At 45.5% G+C, this 9,634-nt stretch overlaps 1 pseudogene; it reads left to right on the forward strand.

Annotated features, from left to right (window-relative positions):
- LOC105886929 overlaps positions 1-1,403 on the forward strand; it is a 26,063-nt pseudogene extending 24,660 nt beyond the window's left edge.
- The last annotated feature ends 8,231 nt before the right edge of the window (positions 1,404-9,634 follow it).

A 9,634-nucleotide genomic window follows, 5' to 3' on the forward strand; every position in this document is an offset into this window, starting at 1 on the left:
GGGAAGCCTTTTAATGACTCATTGATTGAGCCGGTTTAAAATTAGTTGTGTGCGCGAGTGTGTGTGTTTTCCGCCCCCCGGAGCCGCCGGGAGCCGGGAAGGAGGGAGCGGGGCTCGGCGAGGGGAGGACGGCGCGGCAGGGCAGGGGGCAGGGAGGGCCTGGAGTGACGGCGGGCGAGGAAGAAAAATAAGCTTTTCCAATCTCCTCCCCTCTGTCCCCCCCACCCCCCCGTTTCTTTGCTCTCTCGCAAGCTCTAGGGTGTGAATCGCATTTTCTTTCTTCTCGGCAAAATGGACCCCCGAGTCGGGGGAGGGGGGAGGAGACGGGGTGGGGAGGAGGCGGCGGGGACAGGGCTTATTTTTCATTCCGGCTTCCTCTTTCGCGCCGCATCTTCGGGTGGCCGCGGGAAGGAGAGCTCGGGGCCGGCTCGGGCTCCGGCCCTGGCGCGCACCTGCCGGCGACGCTGCCCCTTCCCGGCCGCCTCGCTGCCTTCCCGACGCACCGCCGACGATCCGCGGCCGGGCCGGTCGGGCCCCAGCGCTCCGCGATCATCCGCGGTCCAGCCAGGCGTCTCCCGAAGCCCGTGCTGTCCGCTGGGCCGGCCGAAAGAGACCCGTGCGGCGGCGGCGCTTTTGGGGCCGAGAGTACGCGGGCCTGACGCCGTCCGCGCCCCTCCACCCCGGGTCGCCCCGAATTGGAATCGGGGGGGGGGAAGTCCGGTTGGAAGGCACTAAGATGGCGCTGGGCCTGGCCCGTCGCCAGGGCTGGTGGCGCAGTTGCTCGGCGGTCGCCATCTTCCCTCGCGGCGCGGGCGGCGTCTGCAGTGGACGCCTGGAGAGCCCCGGCGCCGCGAGGCCTCGGGCGAGGGGGAGCCGCGCACAGGGTGCCCAATTCTGGAGATGGCGCTGGGGCTGCCAAACCTGTCCCTTCCCCTGTCCCCCAAACCCTAGAGACAAGGCCGCCGGCTCGGACCCGGAAGGGCCTGGAGCGGGCTTCTGGCTCCTTCCCACTTTTTTCTGGGGGAAGAAGTGGGCCGGGGGTCGGGCCTCGCGGCTTATGGGTCTGTCCCTGACCCCGCACCCCCCTGGTCAAAATTGGCGAAGAAGAGCTCCTGACATAGTCTCTCTTACAACCTGCGAGTGAACGGCTTTGTCTTCTCTGGCCGGCTAGGGGAGGGCAATGAGGCTTTTACTTCATCCTCTCCCGGTTATTATTGACAGTAGCGTCAAAAGGTTACAAAATTGCAAAAAAGTCGAAGATAGTGTCTGTCTGCCTTCCGGTAACACGTTCCCATGTAGGTACTCTAATTTTTTTAGTTGGTTGTGTTGTGAAATAACCCTGGAGAGGTATTTATCTAGTCTTCAGGTTGTGGGAAGGTGGTGGTGGGTTCCAATGATTTGAAACTTCTTGTTGGCTTTCATGATCAAATGACAGTAAGTTAAAAGATTTTTAGAATTCTGATCTAAAAAGTTAAACATGCTTTAAAAGGTGACTTTTCCCTTTCTAAAAAGCAAAACTGCGTTGAAAAGCATATATATAAGCATTTGCACGTATCTGTCTGGTAGTAGCTCTGTATTGGAGGTGGGGAAAGGTTAATTTTAAGTTGTTACTAGAAAGAGGAGGGGAGCTCTGATATCCTAGGCATCCACAGAGATGGAAAGTAGTTAATTTTTTAGTGGATAAGCCTAACATAGTGGAGCCAGTAGGTGTGTCTTTGTGTTTATTAAACATATATATATATATAGTGGATATTTTAGACCTGGGGGCCTCAAACTTTTTAAACAGGGAGCCAGTTCACTGTCCCTCAGACCGTTGGACGGCCAGACTGCGGGCCCTGGGACCAGTCAGGCTGCTAAACAGGACAGGCAGTGGCGGTGGGCTGCAGTTTGAGGACACCTGTTTTAAACCCTTTAATAAGACTTACCATCCGTTGAACACCTGCTGCATACTGGGAACTGTGTGCATGGTGCTTTATATATAATTACCATTTATAGCGTAAGTCCTCCAGTATTGACTTAATTATTATTATTTTTTTAACCAGGGAAGGAACTAATGTTTGTGAAGATGTAATAATTGTTCAAGGTCTTAGCTGGTTTTTTTTTTTTGAGACAGAGTCTTAACTTTGTCACCCTCGGTAGAATGCTGTGCTGTCACAACTCACAGCGATCTCCTGTTCTTTTGCTTAGGTGATTTTCTTGCCTCAGCCTACCGAGTAGCTGGGACTATAGGCTCCCACCACAATGCCCAGCTATTTTTTTGTTGCAGTTTGGCCGGGGCTGGTTTGAACCCGCCACCCTTGGTATGTGGGGCTAGTGCCCTACTCACTGAGCCACAGGTGCTGCTCTGGTCTTAGGAGTTTTAAGTGTTACCAGTTGGCATTGGATCCCAAAAGCAGTTCTGGGCTCTATACCTGTAGTTCCAAATATTCTCACCAGAATCAGCTGGGGAGCTGTTTTTAAATATAGATTTGTAACAGTCAACCTCTTCCTCCATTATTTGCTTGGGATCATTTAGTAATGTGTTAGGCAATCTGATATATATATAGAGAGAGAGAGAGAGACTGAATCTCACTCTCTTGCCCAGGCTATAGTGCCATGGCATCAGCCTAGCTCACAGAAACCTCAAACTCCTGGGTCCAAGCGATTTTCCTGCCTCAGCTTCCTAAGTAGCTGGACTACAATGAGTGTGGCACTACTCCCAGTTAATTTTTTCCATTTTTCATAGAGATGGGGTCTCACTATAGCTCAGGCTGGTCTGGAACTCCTGAGCTTCAGCAATCTATTCACCTTGGCCTCCCAAAGCATTAGAACTTATAAGTGCGAGCCACCACACCTAGCTGCTGCTGGCTTTTTAAAAAATCCAAATATGAGTCCACATCACTTGAATTTGAATTTCAGTGATTTTATTGCTTATCTTTCTCTCTCTTTTCCTTCTTTCTTTCTTTCTTTCTTTCTTTCTTTCTTTTTTTTTTTTTTTTTGCAGTTTTTGGCCAGGGCTGTGTTTGAACCCACCACCTCCAGCATATGGGGCCGACACTCTACTCCTTTGAGCCACAGGCACCACCACCCCTTTTTTTTTAATTTCTAGAGACAAGGTCTTGCCCTGTAACCCAGGCTAGAGTGCAGAGGAATGATCATAGCTCAATGCAACCTTAAACTCCTGGCAATCCTGCCTCAGCCTTCCTAGTAGCTGGGACTACAGGTACCCACCACAACACCTGTCTAATCTGTCTATTTTTCATGGAGATGGGGTCTCTTGCTCAGGCTGGTCTTGAACTCCTTACCTCAAGGGATCCTCCTGCCTCAGCCTCTCAGAGTGCTAGGATTATAGACATGAGCCACTGTGCTGGGCCCAGCCCACTATCATGTTTGAGTTACTAGGCACAGTGGTTAAAAACTTAGGTTTTTGGCAGTGTGGATGGCTCATGCCAGTAATCCCAGCATTTGGGGAGGGCAAGGGGGATCACTTGAGTCCAGGATTTGGAGGCTGCAATGAGCTGTTGTGTCACTGCATTTTAGCCTGGGTGACAGGGAGACCCTGTCTTCAAAAGAAAAATAACAAGAGTTTTGTAGTTTTTGTTTGAAATACAGTCTCTGTTGCCCTGGATAGTGCTGCCCTAGGGGGAGTGCCCTGATGTCATATCTCACAGCAACCTCAAACTCCTGGGTTGGAGGGATCCTCTTGCTTCATCTTCCCAAGTAACTGGGACTACAGGCACTTGCCACAACACTGGGCTAGTTTTTTCTATTTTGAGTAGAGATGGGGGTCTCCCTTTTGTTCAGGCTTAAGCCGTCCACCTGCTTTGGCTTCCCAGAGTGCTAGGAATGCAGGCGTGAGCCACCATGTCCAGCCAAAAAAAAAAAACACGGATTTTGTTTGCATATGTCAGAATGATACCATCTTTTCATATGTCCACACTTCTCTTTCCTTACACATTTGGCAAATTTTTTAAGGAGCAGCTGTCCAACACCTGTGTGAAGTCTATCCTAGGTAGATGGAGTACATTCTAGTTTTTGAATGTCTCTTGTGGTTTTTCTTCCCTTATCATGGTGAATGCTAAAGTAATTCTAATTTGACTAAAGTCCAATAAAGCTTGAAATGAGGGGAAATCTAAAATACACATAAACCTGCTTAAAGGAAAAGAATATCTTCTTTATTTAAAAGTAACTGGCCTCTTTGCCTACTTGCCCTGGCAGTAGAGGCCTGTTCACTGTGTTTGTTCTGTAAGTCTACCTTTGTCTTCCTCAATAAACTTTGTTCCGTGCTCACCTTTAAATAAATAAATAAAGTAATCTTTAGTGGAATTCAAGACAGAATGGAATTTATTGTATGGGGGGAAGATAGGAAATAAGTAAACACAAATAATCAAGTGAATGACAGATTAAGAAAATTTATGAGTGGCTGGTGGATCTAAAAAGAGTATGTTGGGAATGACCCACCTTGGCTAATAATGGTCAAGGAGAGTCTCTGTAAAGAGGTGGCATTTGAGCTGAACTTGAAACATGAGCTTGTGTTAGCCATGTGAAAAGCTGGAGAGACATTCCAGGCCTGGGAACAAGTGCTGGGTGTTAGAATGGAGAGAAGGCTCCTAGGAGCCTTAAACTGGCAATCCTCCTGAGCTAGGGGAGAACGCATGAGATGTAATTGGAGCAATCCTTTAGGGTCTCTTGTATTAGATCTTAGGGGGATATTTGTATTTTATTGTAATGGCAATGAGAAGGGTTTTAATTAGGGCAGTGGAGAAAGGAAGCAGAGGGAAGTTAGGCCATTGCAATATACTCACCCCAAGACTGACAGTATCTCAGGCAGGTAGAGTGGCAATGAGATGGAGAAGAGCAGATGGCAGGTTTCAGATATATTTTGGAGATTGGACAGGAAGGATTTGCTTAATGGGTTTGCTGTAGAGGTAGATGGAGGAATCAAGGGTGCCTTCAGATTTGGGCCCAAGTCTTAGGTGGTTTTTGTTGCTGATTGGAGAAGTCTGGAAAAGAAACAGGTGGGGAAGGGGTGGATAATAAGAGGTCCTGTGGAACCTGTTAGTTTTTCAAATACTTGTTAGACATCCAAGTAGAGAGCCAAGTAGGCAGTAATATTCCAATTGGGCCGAGAGAAGAGTGGGCTAGACTGAGCACGGATTTGGTAGTTACTAGCATACAGAGGGTATGCTATGGAACTCAACTGAGATCATTTGTGATCCTAGAGGCTTTAAGATCAAACCCTAAAGTACTTCCAATGGCTTAAGCTTAGGCAAAGGAGGACTGAAAAGGGTTAGCCAGTAAAGTCTGAGAGTATGTTTTATCCTATTGGAGAAAGAGGGAATAGCTACTTCTGCCAAATGCTGCTGAGAATTTAACAAGGAGAATAGAAACATGACCATTTGGATTTAGCAACTTGGGGTTGACTGTTTCAACAAGTAGTTTCAATGGCTTATGAGGATGGAAAGATTGGAAAGTGTAGAAGAGACAGAAGTGAGGTGAATGTAGGTAGCTTGTTAGGGAAATATTGCTGTAAAATGAGGATGGAAACAGCCTCCCAGTGGCTAGAGAGAGAGAGATGGAGTCAAAGTAGAGGGCTTTTTTTTTTTTTTAAACAATGGGAGATTAATTAGCATTTTCAAGTAGGCTAATGGGCATATCTAATACCAGGGGAGTGACTCATCCAGAGGAGGGGGAAAAGGTCAGAAGAAATTCTAGATATGGTAGAGTTTTTGTGTTTGGGGGAAGCAGAAAGACTTACTGTGTAGCAGAGAAGACAGACTATGGGCCCAAATGCAAGGAACTTTACCAATTGCAGGTAGAACACAGGGTATAGGCCTTCCATTCGGATGGCTTCTGTTTTCTCAGCAAAGTCTGAGGCAAGGCCAGCAGCTCTATGTAAAAGTGGTGAATAGTTTCTGGAGAGATGGATACTTCACCTTGGGCAGCAGGACAAGGACTCCAGGTAGGATTACTGGGGATTGTTGGATGCCTGGCTGGGGCTGTTAATTTCTATGAAACCAGTCACCTGATCTAGTTGTGTTGTTTTTCTGCCAGAAACATTCAACTGGTAGGAGAGCAGCAAAGAGCAGGCAAGTGATCAGTTCAACCATGATTGGAGTTTTACACTGCAGGTGTGACAGAGGAGGAGGGAGCTCTGGAATTCAAGGAGACTGCAAGGGGTAATTTCAGTGATGCACCTTGGAATGTTAGCTGGGTAGGAGAGCAAGAGAAGAATATGTGGGCGGAGCCATGAATTTAACCATGAAATCATCCATTTAAAAGGAGTTAATGGGTACCGGGTTTCAATTTGGGAAGATGAAAAACTTCTAGAGCTAGAGGTGACAGCTGCACAGCAATACGAATGCACTTAATGCCACTGAACTGTACACTTAGTGGTTAAAATATGTGTATTTACCATAGTAAAAATGAATTAACTTGTAAACACTTAAACACTTGTGGCAGATATAGATGTTATTTGCATACCCCCTTGGACTGTTTGCACAGTGCTGTGTTTTCTATGGAAGAAATCTGCTTTAGAAGTCAAATGTCAGATTATTGAAACGAAAGAGAAAGTATCCTTGAGTGTGCACAGTAGTCACCAGTAGACAGAGGCTCTGGAATGGGACCTGTGAATCTTCCATTATTTGTTTCCATGTTTACTGATACAGTTAGCATTTAAAACCAGCTAAGCATTCAGCAAACATATCTGAGAGAATCTGGGTAGGTAGAGTGGGATGATTGGAATCAAAAGGAAAACAGTTTTTTGAGATAAGTAGAGATCAGCCTTATACTATTAGAGGGATCTGTGAGAATAAGAATCAGGAATATTTCTTAACAAAGAGGGTCCTGCCGTCTGTATCTGTCAGCCAATATGCAGAGATAGGATTTAGTGTCAACAAGCTTTATAATCAGAAGGCCACTGATTCTGGAGAATAGCTACAGTAGTCTCTCAATTCTGTTCTGCCTCAATTATAATTCTAATAGTTTTTATAATGGGAATACAAGGAATCAAGCCTGGAAAATGTTAACTTTATCTGATAAGAAGTAACATCAAAGTAGTCTTCCCTCTGACAAGGCAAAATGTTTAAGTCACAGAAAGGTAACTGCCACTTAACAAAATATCTAAAAATTGTTAAAAACACTATCTCATATCATCAAAGTAAATAACTTTTACTCTGCCAATTTACACCTACTGTCTATGTGTGACTGCTTCCTCAAATGTCCTCACAATCATAGAGAAACCTTAACTACGTAATCCGGGAAGGTGTGGGGGTAAAACTGAGCAGACTAGGTCTGCTGGCTTCAGCTTAGCTTCTCAGACTCCCATCTTGCAGGATGCTTTCTTGGCTTGAAGAAGAACACTGACTGTGATTAGATTTGACATTCTAATGAATCCCTGTCAGTGATGAGGGAAAAATCAGATTACAGGGACAGAGGGGAAAAAGAAACAATTGTTGAGAAAATCATGTTTTAAAGATTTAGATAATGCCAGCTGGGCATGGTGGCTTATACCTGTAATCTAGCACTTTAGGAGGCCTAGGCGAGTGGATTGCTCAGGAGTTCAAGACCAGCCTGAGCAAGAGTGAGACCCTTTAGTGTCTACTAAAAATAGAAAAACTAGCCCTGCGTTCTGGTGGGGGGCCTGTAGTCCCAGCCACTGGGGAGGCTCAGGCAAGAGGATCACTGGAACCGAGTAGTCTGAGGTTGCTTTGCCCTAAAACAACCCCATGGCACTCTACCCAGGGTGACAGAGTGACACTTGGTCTCCAAATATAACTAAAAGGCCTGGCGTGGTGGCTCATGCCTGTAATCCTAGCACTCTGGAAGGCCAAGGTAAGTGGATTGCCTGACCTCAGGAATTTGAGATCAGCCTGAACAAGAGCAAGACCCTGTCTCTTTAAAGAAAAATTAAAAAAAAAAAAAAAAAGCCAGATGTGTGGCCAGGGCCTGTAGTCCACTTACTTGGGAGGCTGAGGCAGGAGGATCACTGGATCCCAAAAGTTTGGGGTTGCTGTGAGCTGTGATGCTACAGCATTCTACCGAAACTGAGAAAGTGAGACTTTGTCTCAAAAAATAAATGAGTAAGTAAATAAGATTCAGATAACACCAAGTGAAAGTATGTAAACTCCCGGTAATTTCTTTCCCCTTTTCTTTGCTCTTTGAATCTGCTGTCAGTCACTTTTTCATGAGGTTCCTCTGCTGCCCAAATTGGCTACAGACTAATTAACAGGAAAGTGAAATTGGAGTAGAGGAGAACAAGGTAAATGATGGGATTCAAAATAAATGTCCACAGTCTTCTCTGAGAGGACAGATAGCAAGATCATTTGTCAGGGGAGGAGGCAAAAAGTTTTGAGTTTAAGGGGAGAGGTGCAAATCTGTGGAATGTCTCTGATCTGTGGGGGTGGAGGGTAAAAACCAAATGTGGGGACAGCAGTGAGGCCACACAACGTAAGCAGCGTACCTGATGCTTCTGCAGGCTTGGTTCCCTCAATGAATAATGTTCCGTAGCACAAATGGAAATAGGGAGGGAGGGAGCTAGTAGAAAGGTGGGGGTGGGGACAGTTAAATTGGTGTGGAGGAGTGAGAGCTGACAGAAAGGAGAGGGTGTGGACTTTAAAGGAAAGCTCTCCAGTGAAACATAAGTGGTATTTGGCCAAAAGGTGAAGAAGCTCAGAACTCAGTGCCTTGTGCTGGGTATGGCTTTCCCGTTTGTAGTCATTTGAAGGGAGCTCTGGGGCCTGCAAAGGTGTAAGAAAGAGGTCCTGGGGAGGAGCAGCTGGGGGCTTTGTCTGTTCTTTTATTTTTTATTTTCCCCCTTCCCTACCCCCTATGTGCTTCCTATTCAGGAAAAGATCCTGAGACCAACAGCACTTTACTCTAGATTTTCTTACACACAGGTTCCCTTTAATCCTAACCAACTTTAATTTATAAAGTTGTGATTGGTTTAATTATAAATCTCTTTTTAATAAAGTTGTGAAATTGAACATTTTCTGCTTTTGTGGCTTCTTTGGCTCTCTGTCTTGCAAACACATTAAACACTTACATTATCTGAAATTAAAGCCAGGAATGTGAGAATGTGAGGAAATTAGGTACAAAAGGTATTGCTTTTCTAGAACTGACTTAGCTCAACCAAAATCCAAGATACTTCCTTATAACATCAGAAATTAAATTGTGTGTCCTGACCTGTGAATGAAACATTTGCACAGGAAGAAAATGGAGAGGCAGGGAAATAATATTAAACCTTTAAGTTGTTTCAGACTCTAGTAAATATAGTAGTGTATTACTTAACTATGGGATACGTTCTGAGGAGTGCATTAGATGATTTTATTGTGTTTGAACACTGAGTGTACTTACATGAACCTGGACTGTATATACCATATACCTGGACTGTATAACTTAGCACACCTGGGCTATATGGCGCATCCTGTTGCTCCTAGGCAACAAATCTTACAGTATGGTGCTGTACTGAATACTGTAGGCAGCGAGAACACAATGGTGTTTGTGTATCTAAACATGCCTAAACAATGGAAAGGTGTGGTAAAAATATGTAAATGTAGGCGGTGGTGGGCTGGATTGCTTGAGCTCCTGAGCTCCAGACCAGCCTAAGCAAAAAAAGCAAGATCCCCATCTCTATTAAAAATAGAAAAACTCGGCT

The sequence above is a fragment of the Otolemur garnettii genome, unplaced genomic scaffold, assembly GCF_000181295.1.
Source record: "Otolemur garnettii isolate 467f Iridium unplaced genomic scaffold, OtoGar3 scaffold00031, whole genome shotgun sequence".
Lineage (NCBI taxonomy): Eukaryota > Metazoa > Chordata > Mammalia > Primates > Galagidae > Otolemur > Otolemur garnettii.